Source organism: Protopterus annectens, chromosome 2.part0 (genome assembly GCF_019279795.1).
Source record: "Protopterus annectens isolate FY-2018-M chromosome 2.part0, PAN1.0, whole genome shotgun sequence".
NCBI lineage: Eukaryota > Metazoa > Chordata > Ceratodontiformes > Protopteridae > Protopterus > Protopterus annectens.
In genome coordinates, this window is record NC_056728.1 from 1,491,755,709 (window position 1) to 1,491,776,701 (window position 20,993).

The 20,993-nt window shown below is 37.7% G+C and overlaps 1 long non-coding RNA gene across 1 annotated transcript in view; it reads right to left on the reverse strand.

Moving 5' to 3' along the window:
• Positions 1 to 20,993, reverse strand: part of LOC122793763 — a 772,764-nt gene that overhangs the window by 150,966 nt on the left and 600,805 nt on the right. Inside the window, exon 4 of the long non-coding RNA XR_006363530.1 lies at positions 8,304 to 8,520. This is a non-coding gene — a long non-coding RNA (uncharacterized LOC122793763). The remainder of the gene's footprint in view (positions 1 to 8,303; positions 8,521 to 20,993) is intronic.

A 20,993-nucleotide genomic window follows, 5' to 3' on the forward strand; every position in this document is an offset into this window, starting at 1 on the left:
AAAGTTATATCTTTGTTGGACACAATGCAATAATCAATATTGTATCTCTGATAACTGATCTGTTAATTCTATATATTAATAGCATACAGTGTATATAATTGATAGTCAGGCTATTGTAAATATCGTATATAGTTGTTTAAAATGATATTTAAAAATATTATGTAAATGTTATTTTAATTGAAAATAAAAAAAATATTTGAAGAAAAAAAATCTTCAAACACTAGACTGGCTAGAACTACCCAATCAACTTGCAAACTATCCCAAGAGTTCTTGATGAATAATATGTTACATCAACTTATAAGCAGGAGTATATGTTGCTAGAGTCTACAGTCAACTAGGAAAAACAAACTTCAGTTATGTCAATATAAGAGAAATAGAATAAAAATTAATTTTATGGAACTGAATATCATCTTTTACTGTTCAAGTTCCTAATGTACAGCTGTTAAAAGTGGTTGTCACCTCGATATGGCAAGGATGGATTTAAAAAAAATGTACAGAAATACTGCTCAGAGCATCTCCCACTCCTGGATTATTGAAAGCTCACAGAAATAATTACATTGCAATAACTATAAAAGCTAACATACTACGCTGAAAATGATCCATGAAAAAAGAGCATATTATTATTCAAGGTATATGAATCTATTAGATAATATTCCGACATGATTCTGTCTTATAATTGCTGTTTCACCGTTTCTCAGGTCCTTTAAGATTTTTGTTTAACAAACTTAGCTGCAGCCACAGTTTGACTAAAAGAAAACAATCCTATCAAATGATATCTCTCCTTCACTCCTTTTTGTGGATATTCAAAACCCTGAATAACTCATTTAACAATCAACTATAGTAACTAAACCCTTTTATAAAATGAGAATGATATCTGGCCTTGACAATGTGCAAAAGCAACATTTAGAGCAGGAAACTGGTAGCAATACAACATGATCAAATGAGAACATAGTAAGCAAAGTTTATAAGTCTAAAATCAATCCTCTAAACTGTTTTGATATCAGTGAATAAATTTAACGCTATAAATCATATTGCCCTCATTGTCTTAGCAAATAGGTTCATAGGTGTGTACTGGGCTAATGACCCTGGAGCCTTTACAAGCCTAGCCCATAGGATTACCCTGGCATAGTGCCACCCGACCTTAGTTTCCAGTGCCTCTGTCAGGTAGAGCCACTGGAGTGATTCCAGATATGAATTTTCTATTTCCCATCCACTCATCAAGATTTCTCTTGAAGAGGGCCCGTGAGGTGCTCTGTTTGACATGTATGGGAAGTCTATTCCATAGCATGGGCAGTGTCTGGGTTATGAACCTGTCCATCCAGCATGTTCTGTTGACTTTAATAATGAGGTTGAGGTCTCTGGAGTGTGTGATGCAGAGAGATTGGGATTTCTTTAGATGTAACATTTCTAACAGAGCTGGGTAAGACATGACTTTGTAAGTCAAGCAGAGATTGCCTCTAAGTAGGCGATATGAGACAGAGAAGAGTTGGAGTTTTTTGAGTCTGTCTATAAAAAACAAGTGTTTAAGGCCTAGGATCCTCTTTGTGATGTATTTTTGCGGCCTCTCTAGTTGTTGCACGTGTCTAGTGAGGTACATGCCAAATGGGGCATTGTACTTGATGATTGGCCAAATGATGAAAGAGTAGAGGGAGACAATGACCTCTTTCTTCCTGGATCCAAAACCCTTAGTAATGAGATGTGCCACATAGAAGGACTTTCTGACCACAGTGGCAATGTGGTGATCAAAACAGAGGTTGCTGTCAACCTGTGTTCCCAGATCTCTTATAATGCCTTCTGTGTTCAGTGGACTACCATCGATGTGGTAGTTCATGGGAACTGCGTTTTTCTCAAAAGGGATGATGACACATTTTTTGGCATTGAGCTTAAGGCCATGATTCTGACACCAGTCATTGGTCTCAGTGAGGCCTTTCTGCAGGATGTCAACATCACTTGGGGAGTCAATAATGGCTCACAACTTGAAATTTACTGCAAACTTTGTCAGACAGAGTCCCTTCGTGTTGTCCTGGACTTCTGCAAAGTAGATACCAAACAGGAGAGCACCCAGGACTGATCCCTGTGGGGCTCCACTCATGACTGGTCGGCAGTCTGACTTGGAGTCAGCTACTTTCACACTGTGGGTTCTATCTGTGAGCCAGTTTGCAACCCACCTAGTGATATAGGGGTTGATGCCTAGCTTAGTGAGATTTTCTGTGAATCCTGAGTGGGGAATGGTTTCAAAGGCCTTGGCCAGATCAAGGTAGGCTGTATAAACCACCTTCCCTTCATCCACAGCTCTGCTGACTGACTCAAATAAGTCGACCAAGTTTTGCAGGCATGATCTACCCTTCACAAAACCAAACTGTGTGGGATCCAGAGTTTGGAGATTCCCTATATCCTTGTTTATTAGGTCCATGATGATGCATTCCATAGCTTTGCATATCAGACTTGTCAGGCTAATGGGGTGATAGTTCCCAGGGTCTGTAGTTGCTCCTTCTTTGTGGAGAGGAATGACTATAGCAGTGTGCCATTTGTTAGGGATAAAGCCTGAGGTGAGTCTGTGATTGAACAAGGCACACAGATGAGGTGCCAGTTCACTCTGTAGTTCATGTAGAGTACAGCCAGGGATATTGTCAGGTCCCACATAGGACGTATTCTTGGTCTTGGTTAGTGCTGTTTTAACCTGCGCAGCAGTAATACTAGGTGCCTGGCAATCTACTGGTATTGTGATTAGTCCTTTGGGGGGAGATTAAAGTTGGCACTGAATCTATCAGCCAGTATATTGGCAATATCTGTTGGCTCATTATAGGAGTAGCTCAGAGCAAATCTGGGTTTTGCCATGGAGGTTCTTTACATAACTATATAAGGCCCTGTGGTTGTCTTTACTATCTGCTGCAATTCTCTTTTCATAGCTAGCTTTAGAGGATTTGATGAGGACTCTCAACTTTTTGTTGAGGCTGATAAGGGAGTTTTTCCATTCTTTGGACTTCACTTTATTCCACATCAGGTTCCTCCTTCTGTTATAGAGTTTGTTTATGGCAGGGGACCACTAGATTGGCTTCCTTTTTTTGGAGGAGAACATATTGGTTCAGTTGGGTATGGTGAGATTCATGCATTTGTGTACGTGTTCATACAGTGCATTAATGTATGATTCGGCGATCATGCAACTATTCTCCATTTGCATGGGTGCCGTGAAGTTAGCCACCTCTGTTCTTAGGAGCCCAAAGTTAGATTTGGAAAAGTTTTTCATGGTGGTTACCTTTTTGGTGGCTGGGGGGTGGGAGTGATGTGGATTTCCAAGGTGATTAGTTTGTGGTCAGGTCTAACCAGGAAGGATGTGACTATTGGTGTAGAGCAGTGTTCGTCCATGTTAGTAATGACCAGGTCAAGGATGTTGCTAACTCTAGTGGGGGTAAAAACGAGCTGGTCCAGGGCATTGGAATTAATGAATTCCAGGAAATGCTAGGCAAGTGTATTAGTAAATGAGTAGTTTTCCCAGTTAATGGAGGGGTAGTTGAAGTCACCCAGTATAAGAGCATTAGGTTGGACCTTAATATTATCCAGGGTTCTTAGGAATGTGGAATGAGTGTCTTAGTACATAGTTGGGGATCTATAACAGACCTGAATCACTGTCTTACCCAGTGTTAGCTGCACCTGAAGTATCTCTGATGCGTTATGTTGGGCTACCAGTCTAGAGGTGTGTGTATCCTTTATGAATATGGAAACACCACCCCCTTTGGAGCTTCGGTCCAAGTTCTGAGGCAGAAAGGTATGGAATGAGTTATAGCCTGGTAGTGCAGGGATGCTTTCTGCTGCCTTGAACCAGGTATCTGTTACAGCACAGATAGATTTAGACTTCTAGCATTCAGTAGCATGACCCTCAGATTGCATTTGTTTGTAGCTGTTGAGGTGGTAATTTGGTCTTCGGAACACTGCTAAAAAAGGCACTATAGGGGTGGCAAGAGCCTTCACCAGTATCTGAAAGCCCAGGGGTGACAGATGCAGGCCATCTCTGGCAAAGCATCGAGGTTTGTCAATCATGTCATCCCAGGCAGACAGATACTGGATCCCCTTAGAATGACACCAGAAACTTAGCCAAAATCATTTTCTGCTTGTACTGTGGTATCATTCTGTGTGATAGTAGGATGTTGCTCAGAGCTAGGGTCATACCTGACTGGGCTACATAATCTGAGAACTCCTCCATGTCTCTTTTCATGTAGTCCAGGGAGGTACATCTCATGTCATTCACACCCACACGTACAATGACAGAGTTATGTGTCTCATGATTAGTGTTGTGTTATGGTGGTCGAGTGTGTTTCTGCCCTGGAGGTCTCTGCTGTTTGGGTAGATTTTTATTGAGAGCCTCCGCAAAGGTAGGTGTGTGGTTTGTGTTTTTATGTGAAAGCAGTGCTGGTGTGTGCTCTGGAGGGCTATGTGTTACATGTGGTGTGATGCAAGTGTTGACCTTCTCCTCTTGACCGGCTATTTCGGTCTTGGCTGGAGAGTGTGTGGCTTCTAATTTGGATATATAAGTGCATCTCTCACAAGTCTGAGTGTTGGGAGGTAAGAGGAGAGGGTTGACAATACACATGAGGCAGTTGCCTCAGGATGCCCAAGCTCACCAGGTTAATAGGAAAAAGCACAGGGAATTGACCTTTAGACATGCCTGGAGCGGTGGGCATTAATATTAAGTACTGGTGCTGTTTCCTTGTAGAATGTTTAGTGCTGATAGCACTTTTGTGTGCTACAAAAATTGCTACAAGAAGTCTGGTATGGCAAAGGGCTAGACTAATAAGCTAGTAAAAGTGCAGGAGAGCCTTGACATGACTAACTCTCCAAAAGTGTTTGATCAGATGTGTAGGAAAATAAGAAAAGTGTTTTGTGCCTATCCAGTGATAAAATGCTGACAATATCATATATCCCACAGTCCAAAGGAGACATGGGCCTCCTTTAAACTGAGTATATGGTTAGATCGATTTACTATCAGGATGTTGTACGGCAGTTACACAAAACTTGGAAGGTAAAAATCATGGTTCCAGGTTTCTATAGTGTTGGCCGTACATGTTTGAATCCACATTACAGAATGCTAGTGGTCATTCACTCATATGAGGTCAACATTCTGATTAGAGATCGCACTAGAGTGGAGACTGGGAAATTTACTCTTTTCCTCAGTGTACTGCGATCTTGGAGTTTGTATATATAATAAACAGGGTGTGAAGGGGTGCAAGGGCGCTTGCCCCCTGAAAAACATTGGTAGGAAATCAGTGGAAAGCAAGGTACATTGGGTAATGTCGATAAAATCGAATTCAAATTATCCACAATAGCACTTTTGCTGTTTTGATTAAATAATGTTTTTATTTTTGACATTTTTTTTGAGTAAGGCATTACTCAAACAAATGTGTTTCTATGTTTTGATAGTAAACTGGTTAGATCTGCAATTGTGGGAATCCAAATATGTGTTGACATCAACAGATACAAAAATTATAAAGTTAAAAAAACATGAAGGACAGCACAGTGGTGCAGCTGTAGCATTGTTGCCTCACAGCAAGAAGTTGTCCTGTTCAATTCTCGGCTGGAGTGCCTTCTGTGCGGAGTCTGCATGTCCTCCCTGTGTTCATGTGGGTTTCCTCTGGGTGCTTTGGTTTCTTCCCACATTTCAAGGACATGTGCCTGGAGCATTTCTTCCCTGGCCTCTGCTGAAAATTGGCTTTGTTCCAAGTTGGACTTTCCCAGTAAACAAATGTTAAATAAATAAAAATTGATGTAAGATTTCTTTAATGGCTAACCAGAATTTTTTAGGGTTGCGTTTGCTATTGTTCACAGAGCATTTTGAAGTTTTCAAGATATTGTGCTGCCTCATATTTTTGCCATTATTTGCATTTTTTTTCTCTACCCTGCATTAGCATTCTACCTTTTTTTGGGTAGCCAAATTGAATTATTTGTTCTTAGTCTCTTCATTCCTGGAAGTTCAGTGATATTTAAGATATTTGGAAAGCTGTACTGAATTTAATTGCAGCGTCATCTAAGGGGAGAATTTTTAGGATGTTCCATTCAATAAATGAAAGGGTAATAATGGATATTTCTTGGTTAAACTTGGACAGATTTCATGTAGTTTTGTAAACATGCTGGTTAACTGGATGTATGAGCTGCATGAGCTGTCTGGTTGTGTAGATAGAGGATGGTCACTGAGAAAGTTTGGTATTGTACTCAAGGTGGTGTATTTGCTAATGTTTATAATAAGACCCAGTCTAATAAGGAATTTGATGTCTTGCTATAATGTGTGGGGCTATTAATAAGCTGTATGAGACTGCATGCGTCCATACTAGATGCAGGTAAGTTAGAGGTTATGTCCAACCATTTGATATTTATATCACCCAGTAGTATATTTTTCTTGTGGAATTATGGATATCCAATGTAGGATATATTCCAGTGTACCCTTATTGTCACCAAGAGGGATATAATGGACAGTAATACATATCTGTTTACGTTTGTTTATTTCAGGAAAGTAATAAGAAGGTCTGCTGAACTGAATTTTGGTATTAGTTAGCAGGATCAACCGGTTTAATAAGAAAAGAGATGTAAGCGCTCTTAAACATTCCATATGAACTATAGAAAGAAGAAGTTCTGGATACATTACAGATCCCAAGAAAAGTACTCTTGGGAAACATCAACAAATTAAACAATACTGATTTATTGGACTTAAGACACACCCTAATATAGGAATGGGGTCCATTCTTGTGACAATATTAAAAACACTAAATATTAAAAAGGAAAAGGAGAGACATGAACAGAGTGTGAGAAAATGTGGAAGAGGAAATAGAGAAATACAATTATGAGAGTTTGTTCAGACTTTTGTACTATGGTCACCTCTTTTCAGAATCAAGAAAAACAAGCAACTATGGATGACTTTCAGCTTCCGGCTGTATATAGTGTTGCAATTTGTGTACCTGAGCGGCTGTATATAGTGATGCACTTTGTGTAGCTGTTTGGCTGTATATAGTGTTGTACTTTATGTAGCTGATTGCACATTAATAATCTTTTACTTTTGCTGTAAACCTGAGCCAGTCCATAAAGTAGCTCAACCACCTCCTTGTAGCTCTTCTGTTGGCTGCCTTGACTGGGTATTGGATACACTGCATATGGTTCAGTGAACAGATGAGTTAGCATCAAAACAAGAATGCAACATCTCTGCACTACGCAAAGGTCAGGCTCATCAAAATCTCCATAATGACTTCATAATAATAGTAGGTCAACCAGATATTCAGCAGAAAATGCTTTCCTGCTGTGGTAACTTTTACAATGTTTAATTAAATGATATGGCTACGAAGTGTACCAGCATTTGTTTTGAGGATGAGTTTTATAGTTATGCTACAGACCATGTATCTTAATTAGTATCCATGTTTGTACATTTCTAACTACTAATGGCAGCCATAGAAAACCTTTCATTGTTTACTAGATATTGTCTGACAACATTGATGTCCTGCACTAACTAACAAAGGTCAAAAGGCAGGTGCCTGGGGGGGCACTGTTACATTCCATGCTAAACAGTTGGTTACATGATTTTAATTTGAAAGCTACTTTAATGAGGTATTCCATAAGATAATTGCCTACTAACTTTCACATTATTAGTGATAATACTTGCAATAAACCTTATATTCTGTGTAAACATGCTCGTTATGGCTCATCCCTTACTCCATTACATTTTCTCTTGACAATATCATATTTTCACAGTTCTACTGCTTAATATATGCTGATAGCATTATATTTATTAAATAACACTCATCCTTAAGTTCACTCTAGGTTGATGTATAAAATGAATTCTAATACAGCTGGAACTGGTACTCTTAAAATAAAATGATCCATCATCAATTCACAAAGATCTACAGTTATTTTGTTTGCTACAAAGAACTCAAAAATGTTGAGTTCTTAACTATTTAAGATCAGTTCATAACCAACTGCATCACACTACAAAACAAACAAATGTGGGTATTATACTCAAACAGGAGATGTCCTTACAGAATACTGTTATATTTGTACATCCAAAAAACAAAAAATCATCTGAAAGTGTCTTATAACATTCTAAATGATCTTACCACAAAAGCTTGCATAGCTATAGTTGTAAATGCAATGATCCCTCAGCTTGGATATGCTTTTCCAAAATTCAATCCACACTCAATGCAAAAGGCATTTTACTGCTATGGGTCTCTTAAAATTAAATGCGAATGGACAACATTAATGTTATACACATCAACAAACAAATTGGTTACCTACAAGTGCCAGAGTTAATTTTCTTTAAATACACTTACCTTCAGGTAACTTAATGAAAAGTATTGTTTTCCTGTAGCAAATAAACGGAGCATAAAAAACACATCTTGATAGCACTGAATTGTAAAGCTCATAGTTTTCCCTTTCTGTCTGTGAAAAATCTTTCAGTTATCTCATGCCTGCATTGTAGAATGATTCACCAAATAAGAGCACTGCATCTGTTAATCTTCCATCATTCAAGAAGAGGTTGAAGTACATCTAAGGAAAGAATATAAATTCACCTGTTTCAGTGATATCAAATAACGTAAGGACTACCATCAAACTGCGTCTGTATTGAACTTGATTTATACCAATATTCTTCCACAACATTTTGTATGCCTAGCAGCATTTTATTAGTTTGGAATTTATTTATGTCACTGCATCTTGTACATTTGTAAATTCTGCCAGTTCTCATTAATGTTTTATCTTCATGAGATTTGTTGTTTGCTAGTTGCATTTTATCTCATTTGCATCTCTCTCTCTGTTTATATAAGAATTATTTTGCATTTCTGAATTAGATGTCTCTACTTCTGCTTCTCATATATTTACAACATTGTGTATGCTCTGTTGTTCTCAGTTTATGTTCAGATAATATATATTATACCATGACCCCCCCCCCAAAACGTGCACGCTGATTGGCCAGCGTGCACATTGTAAATCGAGTTATACTAATGGAAAAAGGTCCGGTCGCCCGGACTTTTTTCCATTAGTATAACTCTACTTTTAAAACACTGTCTCGCTATGTTAAATGGGTTTAACATAGCGAGACAGCTTTAAAATAAGCAACGGAGATCTCCGTTGCTTATTTTAAAGCTGTCTCACTATGCTAAACCCATTTAACATAGCGAGACAGGTTTTAAAAAAAGCAACGGAGAAAGCAAGATCTCCATTGCTTTTTTTACTGTTTCGCTATGTTAAATGGGTTTAACATAGCGAGACAGTTTAAAATAAGCAACGGACATCTCCGTTGCTTATTTTAAAACTGTCTCGCGATGTTAAACCCATTTAACATAGCTTAAAACAGTAAAAAGCAACGGAGATCTTGCTTTCTCCGTGCTTTGCCCACAGCTCTGATGTACTGTGCAGGCGCAGTACATCAGAACTGCCGCGATGCCAGACATCTGCAGAAGGGCAGTAAACAGGCATTATACTATGCCATTATTTAAGAAAAGTAATAGTTTCTTTTCTTAAATAATGTCATGGTACAATAGCAATAAACCACTTCTGGGTGTGGGTAATGCTGTATTTACCCACGGTTGGCTTTGTTTGGTCCCTCGGGCTTCGCCCTCAGGACCAAACCACGCCAACCGTGGGTAAATCCAGCATTACCCACACCCAGGCGTGGGTTATTGCTATAGTGACTTCATCTTGGCTTGGGTTATGGCTGAAAAAGGACTTTGACTAGTCCCATATCTGGTTAGCAAGCAAGCAAAATAAAATAAAATAAATAAATAAATAAACAAACAGATAAGCCTCCTTATCTCCACTCTTTTGGTGTGATGTTTAGTGACTAGCATTCGTATTTCTGACTTATGGTTTAATGATTTCTCCTTCCTTCTGTCTTCCCTCAGATCCACTTATTTGAGAAAAATGTGCAGAAAGGTTGATTCTGTATATTTGAATACTATTGTAGTACACAAGGTGCACTGTTTATCCCTTGGAATAGGGAAAAAAACTTGATGAAGGCATGTCCTGATATTAACAGAACTTAGTTGTGATTAACCAAAGCTTTTTAGCCATTCCTAGGTGCTAAGACTGAATCTCATGCTAGGGACTAACAGTGAATAAGTACCAGCTGACAAACAGCAGTGGAAAAAGCTAAAGCAACTTTTAGACTGTTAAGATGTCTTCCAAGACTTATTAACTAAAAAATGTGTGGCTTAACAAAGTGCCTAACAATTTTTAAGGCCATTAGCTCTAAAGACAGAAACATTATTTCAGTCTGCTGTCTGTTTGATAGCGTTAAGCACTTGACTAGCTTTGAAATGTTTGTTAATGCTGGGAAAACACTCTACAGTCCTACAATGTTTTTTTCCTGTAATTAGTGTTACATGGTGTGTCCAATCATAACCAGTTGTTTGTGTTCTCATTATGTATTCCAAACTGCTTAGTATCTATGTCTAGATCATATATAATTGATTTATGTTCAAAGACCCAATTATAATCCTCTGTGTAATGTCAAACAGAACAAACTTAGCATTCTCACACCGGTTTTCTCTATCATATCCTGAAACACCTGCACCCACTACAAAGTACTTACTGATTGTTTAGTCTTAGTAAATAATGTACACTCCAATTGGATGTCTATTGCAGTACTTTTTTTTTATGGCTTGTGTTTACTGCATACAACAGAAGTTTGGCATTGCATTGTATTTATTAATGTACTTAGATGGTATGTATGCAGTTCCATTACATTTTTCTGTTTCTAAACTAAGACTTATTTATGTAAATTATTTAATTATGTATTTATATAGTTGTTTGTTAAACAGATAAGTGGCAGACCTCAAGAACATTTTCAGCCCAATTCAAGCCAAAGCCACATCAAACATGCATCATTTAGTAAAATGGAAATAGGAATAAACATTGCAATTATAAGTGTGTGTGTGTGTGTGTGTGTGTGTGTGTGTGTGTGTGTGTGTGTGTGTGTGCGTGTGTGTCTGTATGGAGAGAGAAAAAAATCGGAGAAATAACTACAATTCAAATTAGAATTAAAATAAGAATTAGATGGATAGCATTAATTGTCAAAACACATACAGAGAGAGAAAGTATAGTTGTTTAAGTTGAACTTATCATTTGCTATATGAGTTAATATCCTGCCAAAGATATAACAGCTGGCCAGCTCCCAAAACTGTCGGGCATCTTCCATGTGCCCATACCATCTGAGCTGAGCTGACTAAAAGACAAGTTTGAGTACAAAGCCCATAAGAACTTTCCTGCAAGCACAGATAAGGAGGCTAAGCCCTGAAAGGACAATGATAGAAATAGCAAAAAATAAGCAACAAACAAATAAATAAATGTACACTCCCTGGCATAATAAACACACCAAAAAACAAGGAAGACGGAGGGAGGGGCTACTGCAACAGTGGTCATTCAAACATCTACTGCTATGGTAAGATCAACTTATACAAGTGCACTATGTTCATCATATTGACCAGTACTGCAGTAGCCTTACTATATGGATAGATTACCATAGCTAACTAAATCTGGGAGATGGAAGGAGAAGGGTGCAGGATCCTCTGGAGAAGGGTCCTAGCAAAGTTTGTCTGGACCTAAAGAAGGAATCAAGCTTATATTGCTTTGTTAAAGTATATACAGAGGACTGAGTAACAACTTCTAGAAAACTTTTAGAATACAACCCTTTTCAAAACACAATAGAAGAAGCCAAGGCCCTGGTAAAGTGGGCCTTGGCCCTGCCAGGAATAGATTTGCTATAGTGAGTGTAACAAAAGGTAATAGCCTTAGGCAACCATATAGAAATAGACTGTTATGACACAGATTTTCTCTTCTTCTTCTTACCTTCACAAGAAATTAACAATTGGTCTGAAGATCTGAAGGATGTAGTTCTGTCATGATTGTACCTGAGTAGTCTCTTGACATCCAAGGTATGGAGCATCCTTTATTTCTCATTGTAGGTTCAGTAAAGAAAATGGGAAGATGGATAGTTTGGCTTAAAGTTAAGTTGGATACCACTTTAGGCATAAAAGAAGGGTTAGTTCTCAAAGTAACACTGTCCGTATGAAATATGAGATAGTGCTGAGTCACCACAAGAGCTTGCAAGACAGTTACCCCTGTTAAGAACCTCAAGTCATCCAGATTAACTGGTTCAAATCGAGCAAGTGTTAGCTTCTCTAACACAAAATCAAGATCTGAAGGGAGGCACCTCTTTTATTGGTGGCCTTTTATGCAAAAAATCCTTTCAAAAACATTTTGACACAAGCCTACTTTGAAGGAGGAGGATCCATGTCAGATATGCTGAAATTGCTAATAAATGAACTTTGATAGAGGAATAAGAAAAGTTATAGGTTAGTAACTCACACAAATATTGTAAATCCAGAGAACACTTAGCCCTGAATGGGTGATGGTTATGTTGCTGGCACCAACTAGAAAGCCTTTTCCATTTGCTAATATATGATTTTTGAGTAACATGCTTCTGTGCCTCCATTACTATCTGCTGCATAGCACATCTTTGGAATATAGATGCCTAAAAGGAATTAAGACCCTATCATTCAGGCAGACAATTGAAGATGATTGATGTCAAGGTGTATTAAACATCCCTGTTCTTGTATGACTAAACATAGACTGTGAAGAAGCTTGTGGCAATTGCCCCTGGCCATTTCCAAATGAATAGAGAACCATGGTTGCCTGGGCAAGAACTGACTCACCCTATTGATCTTGAGGGATTCTTTCTGAATCTTCAGGATTACCCTGGATATTGCTAAAAAGGTAGAAAGGCGTACCGAATATTCCTGTTCAAAGAAAAGGAAATGCATCAGTCTTGCAGGCCTACTTACCTGGAGTCCTGGAACAGAAAAATGCCAATTGATAGTTCAGAGAGGAGGCAAAGAGGTCAGCTTGAGGAACTCTTCACAGATTAATCAAATCTGGAAAGACCCCCCCCCCCAATCCAGTTTCCATTCATGAGGGTTTGCCCAGGTCCTTCTCTGAATGTCTGCCACACAGTTTTGCTCTAATGGAATGTAGGATGCCTGTAGATTGATATTGGGCTGTGAAGCTATATCTCAAGCTAAAATGGATAGTCCATAAAAGGGTTATCACCTGCTTAACCCTTGCTTGTTAATGTACCACATGATGGTAGCCCTGTCTATAACCACTTGAAGATGTCCCAGGGGCCAAACATAGTTCATTGAGTTGAGTGCATTGATCAGGGTAAGCAACTCCTTGATATTTATGTGCTTGCATCTGTCCTTGGTGTCACACACTAGGTGCACTTGTATCCCTCCTGAAACTGCTCACTAAGCAAAGTCTGAAGCGGCAGTGGTTCATAGGTTCATAGGTGTGTACTAGGCTAATGGGCCTGGTGCCTTTACAAGCCTAGCCCATAGGAGTGCCCTGGCATCATGCCACCCAACATTAGTTCCCAGTGCCTCTATAAAGTAGAGCCACTGGAGTGATCCCCAGGGTGAAATTTCTATTTCCCATCCACTCATCAAGATTTCTCTTGAAGAGAGCCAGTGAGGTGCTCTGCTTGACATGTATGGTTCATAGGTTCATAGGTTCATACTAGGCTATCTGCCCTAGGGAATTTATAAGCCTAGCCAGAGTGTGTGTGGCTTTCACCACCCCTTAGGATGAGAATACTACACCCATTTAGGGTTTAGTTTACTGTGCCTCTGTCTAGTAGTGACACAGAAATGACCCCCGGGGTAAACCTATGATCTCCCATCCACTCGTCAAGATTTCTCTTGAAGAGAGTTAGTGAGGGGCTCTGCCTAACATGGACTGGGATTCTGTTCCAGAGTGTAGGGAGCCTCTGGGTTATGAATCTGTCCCTCCAGCACGTCCTATTTATTTCTGTGTTGAGGTTCAAATCTCTTGCTCTTGTGGCTCTGATGGATTTGGATTTTCTGAGGTGGAGAATGTCCATTAATTCCGGATTGGACATGGCCTTGTACGTCAGGCATAGATCACCTCTGAGTAGGCGGTATGCGACTGGATAGAGCTGGAGTTTCTTCAGCCGGGCAGCATATGACATATGTTTGAGACCCTTTATCCTCTTGGTGAGGAACTTTTGGGGTCTTTCCAACTGCTGCAGGTTTCGGGTAAGATACATCCCAAATGAGGCATTGTACTCAATCATGGGCCTGATAAGAGAAGAGTACAGGGGCACAATGACCTCTCTTGATCTAGATGTAAATCTCTTCATGATAAGGTGGGCAATATAGAAGGTCTTTCTAACCACTTTGGCAATGTGAGTGTCAAATGAGAGGTTACTGTCAACTTGGGTCCCTAGGTCCCTGATTACCTCTTCCGTACTTAATGGATTACCACCTATGTCGTAATTTGTGGGTACCTTGTTTTTCCCAAAGGGTATAAACAAACTGATAGTCTTTATTACAGTTTTAAATCCACCAGATTGAGCGCTTTCATCTGCCCTATGCAGATTTCATCAGAATAATTAGTATACAGTGCCTCACATTTTTATACCATTCTAAATTGCAGTAATTATTCAATAATTACCAAATTGAATCAATCATTCCATAAACATGTTAAAAAAAGCAAAAATAAATAACTGACTTGTCCAGACCAATTTTAACCCATTAGTGTATTTCTGTTCTTAATCCTCTTTATAAAGTGCTACTGTGCATATAAATACTTAAAAAATACTTAAATATATATATATATGTATATATAAAATATTAGTGCTCATTGCATATATGTTATATTTTATAATGTGCATATTATCAAATAATTAATATAATATATTTTATTTTAAATTATTCAAACCTTTTAATATATTTCTAGGTGTAATTTTGTTATCTGTGCTACAATGTGGGTTATTTTATTTCAAAAGATAAACATAAATAAACCAAACTGTGTATTAAATCTATAATATTAAATATGAATATATTAAATATTATTGTTGTAAGGTATATTTCAAAGGGCTGAAAGTAAATAAATAGACATATTAATGAATATAGGTGGAAGACAATGTGGAAATATAAAAATATATAAATATATAAAAATATATAAATATATATGTTATATATATGAACAAATGGAAATATAAAAAGCATGTAATAAAAGCTAAATTAATAAACTATAATAAATTATAATAAATACGAGACCTATGCTACTAGTGTAAGGTGAGGAGTTGTCGTCATAAATTTCACAATCTAAAATATTGTTATTATCAAAAAATATGTTATGTTATATAATTAAAACATTTAATAAATAATTATATCTAAAATTGTTTAAAAATATGTATATGTATATAATATATAATAGTACATAGTTCTAATAAAAATCATGTATTATATAAATATAAAGGGATAGACACAATTAGGCAAGAAAGTAATGGGATTACCTTCCAATATAAAGGGTACAAGATACATAATTACACGAACTTGAAATTAGAAAAAGAACATTTTGAATTATTTTCAAGAGGATTTAAATTTGTTAGGTCGACCCGTGGAGATCTAGCAAATATATTGTTGGAATTGAAGTTATACCTCAGGAAGTTGAATTTAAGTTTAATTAATAAACAGGAAGAACCTTTTAACAAAAGTAATAAAAATTTACAGGGTAGCAACTCTGAGGGTGATATTGTCACTACTTCTCCAAAGTTAAAAAGGAGTAGTATTTATAATCCCCCACTACATCCGGTTATTAACATGTTTGAAAATATAGTAACTAATGAAATCTATGAGACATATGGCCAAATTAGGGAAAGGTTTACAACTAATAATTTAAATCAAGCTGAAATTAAACTTCTTGATTCCTTAAGGGAAAAGGTTGATTTAAGGTTTATGCAACCGGATAAAGGAGGGGGAGTGGTTATTTTTGAACAGGAAGCATATAATGATGTGTTAATCAATATGCTGAGTGACAAGGAAACTTATATAACAGTTTCATTTAACGAAGTTCAAACAGCTTATAGAAGGATAGATTAATTGTTGGAAGAGTACCTTACAGAAAACAGGATAGAAACTGGGATTTACAATTTCTTAAAACAAAAACACCCACGTATATCCCAATTCTTTGGAATACCTAAAATTCACAAAAATATATTGAAACCTCCTTTCCGTCCCATAGTTTCAGCTAAGAGCTCTAAGACGCACCCTTTGGCAGTATTCATTGATCAAACATTAAAAAATGTTGTTAAAAAACAAGAACATTTAGTTCAAGACTCATGGGATTTCTTGGGTAAAATTACAGAAAATGTTTGGTCTGATACTTGTAAATTGGTTACTGTAGATGTCAGGGACCTTTTCACCTGTATCCCCAGGGTTGAAGGGTTTGAATATTTTGAGAATGTTGTCTACAGATACCTAGAGGCTTCTACAGACACAAAATTATTAGTATTGGAGTTGACAGAAACAGTATTGGATAACAACTTTATAACCTTACAGGGAGAATATTATAGACAAGTGATGGGGGTAGCTATGGGGGCAGCTTGTGCCCCCACATATGCAAATCTTGTCCTCCTTGGTTGGGAGGAAAAATATATTTTCCCTAGCACATTTAAGAAAAATATTAAAGTATATCTTAGGTTCTTGGACGATATCTTCCTTGTTTGGGAAGATGACAATGAAAATGAATTGGAAGAGTTTATGAAATACATTAATAGAACTACCAATTTTTTGTCATTCACTCATGAAGTCCAAGACCTGAGTATTAATTACTTGGATATTACCCTAAGTAAAAAAGCAAAAGGTTTTAAGTCGAATATTTTTCGTAAAGATACTTGGTGCAACAGCTACCTTCATTACAACAGCCTACACCCGTTTCACCAAAAGAAAAGTGTTATTAAGGGACAGGCTGTTAGGATTGCAAGAATGACCTCAGAACGTAATGATTTATTAAATGAGTTTAGATTTTTGATGAAAACATTTTTAGAAAGAGGTTATCCTAGAGAGCTGGTTGGTGAAATATTGGATGAAGTTTACACAGGGTGGGGTAACAAATATAAGCCCCTGTTAGGACAAAAGTTAACATATAAAGAATATCCAAGTCACAATACAAAGGATTTTTCAAAAGCATGTATTACAGAGTACAATGAATTTTCAGATTATTTTACTAGAATTTTAGAAGAAAATTGGTCTATATTGAAGACCAATAAAGAAATACATGAAATTGTTGGGAATAGACCATTACTGACCTATAAGACTGGCATGAATTTTAAAAGGTTATTTGAGAGAGATAGAAATACGTTTGACAAAAAAGTAAAGAAAGGAACAACTAAGTGTGGGAGTTGTCGACAATGTAAATATATCAATCAGGCTGAGAACATAATACTCAAAAATGGTCTTAATAGTAAGGTATTTTTTAGTAAGGGCAATTGCCGTAGTAAGATGTTAGTTTATTTGGCCACTTGTACGAAATGCACCTCCTTCTATGTAGGCAAAACTGAGAGGGCACTGAAGGAGAGAATTTATGAGCACACCAATGATATTAAGGTGAAAAAAGAGACCAGTGCCCTCTACAAACATTCAGTAAATTGTGTAGGTTTTACAGATTTTAAGTTTGCCATTTTAGAGTCAATGAAAATGGATACAAGGGGAGGTGATTACAAGAACAACCTACTATTGAGAGAGATTAAGTGGCAGTTGAGACTAAAATCAAATTATTTGCCGGGTCTCAACGAATATATTAATATTAAGGCAATACTTATTGACAAAGCTGCCTCAGTTTGATTTTGTTAATATTCAACACAGTATACAATGTTTATATTTATATAATACATGATTTTTATTAGAACTATGTACTATTATATATTATATACATATACATATTTTTAAACAATTTTAGATATAAGTATTTATTAAATGTTTTAAGGATATAACATAACATATTTTTTGATAATAACAATATTTTAGATTGTGAAATTTATGACGACAACTCCTCACCTTACACTAGTAGCATAGGTCTCGTATTTATTATAATTTATTATAGTTTATTAATTTAGCTTTTATTACATGCTTTTTATATTTCCATGTGTTCATATATATAACATATATATTTATATATTTTTATATATTTATATATTTTTATATTTCCACATTGTCTTCCACCTATATTCATTAATATGTCTATTTATTTACTTTCAGCCCTTTGAAATATACCTTACAACAATAATATTTAATATATTCATATTTAATATTATAGATTTAATAAACAGTTTGGTTTATTTATGTTTATCTTTTGAAATAAAATAACCCACATTGTAGCACAGATAACAAAATTACACCTAGAAATATATTAAAAGGTTTGAATAATTTAAAATAAAATATATTATATTAATTATTTGATAATATGCACATTATAAAATATAACATATATGCAATGAGCACTAATATTTTATATATACATATATATATATATTTTAAGTATTTTTTAAGTATTTATATGCACAGTAGCACTTTATAAAGAGGATTAAGAACAGAAATACACTAATGGGTTAAAACTGGTCTGGACAAGTCAGTTATTTATTTTTGCTTTTTTTAACATGTTTATGGAATGATTGATTCAATTTGGTAATTATTGAATAATTACTGCAATTTAGAATGGTATAAAAATGTGAGGCACTGTATACTAATTATTCTGATGAAATCTGCTTAGGGCAGATGAAAGTGCTCAATCTGGTGGATTTAAAACTGTAATAAAGTCTATCGGTTTGTTTGAACGGAGTTCCGTATTTGTTATTGGTTGCAGTTTGGTTCATTTCACATTTCCCAAAGGGTATGACTATACATTTTTTGGCATTGAGCTTAAGGCCATGGCTCTGGCACCAATTATCCGTTTCTATGAGGCCTCTCTGAAGGATGCTTGTGTCCGCTGGAGTATCAATTATGGCGCCCAGTTTGCAGTCATCTGCGAACTTTGTCAGCCACAATCCTCCTATGTTTGCCTGCACCTCGGAAAAATAAATGCCGAACAAGAGGGGTCCCAGGACTGAGCCCTGTGGGACACCGCTTGTGACCGGTTTGAGTCTGACATGGCTACAACAACTCTGACCCTGTGGGTTCTGTCCTTGAGCCAGTTTGCAACCCATCTTGTGACATATGGGTTTACATTTAAGCTGGTGAGTTTGTCTATGATGCCCGAGTGGGGTATTGTGTCGAAGGCTTTTGCAAGGTCAAGGTAGGCTGTGTGAACTGCCTTACCCTCATCAATAGCCTTAGTGACTGTTTCAAAAAAGTCGACCAAGTTCAAAAGGCAGGATCTGCCCTTGACAAAGCCAAATTGTGTAGGATCCAATGTCTGTAGGTCCCCAATGTCTTTGTTTATGAGTTCCATAATGATCCTTTCCATAGCTTTACAGACCAGGCTCATCAAGCTTATGGGGCGGTAAGTTCCAGGGCTCATAGAAGCACCGCCTTTGTGGAGTGGGACCACTGTTGCCGTACACCACTCTTTGGGTACGTATCCTGTAGTAAGGCTAAGATTAAACAGCAGCTTTATGTGTGGGTTTAGTTCCTCTTGGAGTCCATGTAGCACACAGCCTGGGACACCGTCCGGTCCCACTGATGCTGTGTTTTTAGCTTTAGAGAGGGCGGCTCTCACCTGGGCATCTGAGATGTTAGGGAGGTTACACTCTACTGGGATAGATATTTCTCCTTTTGGGGGGGGGAGGAGAAATTTGCACTGAATCTGTCTGCCAGAATGTTGGCAATGTCTGTAGGTTCAGTGTATTTTGTGTCATTTTGGACTAACTCTGAGCATATCTGGGAGTTTCCACCCAGGTTTCTAACATAGCTAAAGAAGGCCTTGTGATTGTCTTTTGTGTCTTTTGCGATTTTTCTCTCAAAGTTGGCCTTGGATGATTTTATGAGTGATCGTAGTTTTTTGCTAGTACTGATCAGAGATGCCTTCCCTTTTAGGGATTTTGATCTGTCCTGTAGTAGCTTCCTCCTCCTGTTGTAAAGTTTGTTAATGGCTGGGGTCCACCAGACTGGGCGCCTGCCTTTGGGGGAATGGGTCTTGGTTTTATTTGGGATTGCATGATCCATGCATTCTTGAAGGTGCCCATAGAAGGCATTTATAAAGGATTCAGCAGTGTGGGTTGTGGTTTCCACTGGCCCAGGGGCCTTGAAGGATACCACTTCAGTCTTAAGAAGTGTGAAGTTGGCTTTTGAGAAGTTCTTCACTGTGGTCTTTTGTGCAGGGGGTGGGGGCGGGATATGGATTTCCAGTGAGATTAATTTATGGTCTGATCTCACCAATGAGGGGTATACTTCCAGTGTGGAGTATTTTGTCCCCATGTTTGTGATGATCAGGTCTAGTGTATTATCTCCTCTTGTGGGAATGGTGACTAGTTTTTCCATCACATTTGAGTTTATGAATTCTAGGAACCTTTGGGCTAGGGTGTTGGGGCTTGAGTAGTGTTCCCAGTCTATGTTTGGGTAGTTGAAGTCTCCCAATATGATGGTATTTGGAGAGACATTCATACTCTCCAGTGTGTTCAGGAAGGCTGTGTGGGGTTCCTGTGTTTGAGAGGGTTGTCTGTAGCATGCTACAAACTGTAGGGCAGTTTTGCCTATGGTTAGTTGTACCTGGATCGTCTCCGATGCTTCGTGCATTGCCACTAACCTGGAGGTGTGGGTATCTTTGATGAATATGGATACTCCCCCTCCTTTTGTGGTTTGGTCCAAGTTTTGGGGCCAGAAAGCACGATATGAGGTAAAACCTGGTAGTGCTGGGGTGCTCTCAGGATCTTTGAACCAGGTTTCAGTCACTGCACAGACAACGATGTTCTCCATACTGAGGAGGGCTTCGAGAGCATGCATCTTGAGGTTTAGACTTCTGGCATTGAGCAGCATTACCCTTAGTTTTTTTCCACTTATGTTTTCTAGGGAGGTAGGTTTGTCATTTGAGCCTTGCCTAAAAAAGGCACTATGGGGGTGGCAAGAGCCTTGGCCAATATCCGGAAGTCCAGGGGTGACAGGTGCAAGCCATCCCTTGCGAAGCAGCGTGGCTTGTCAAGCATGTCATCCCAAGCAGACAGACATTGG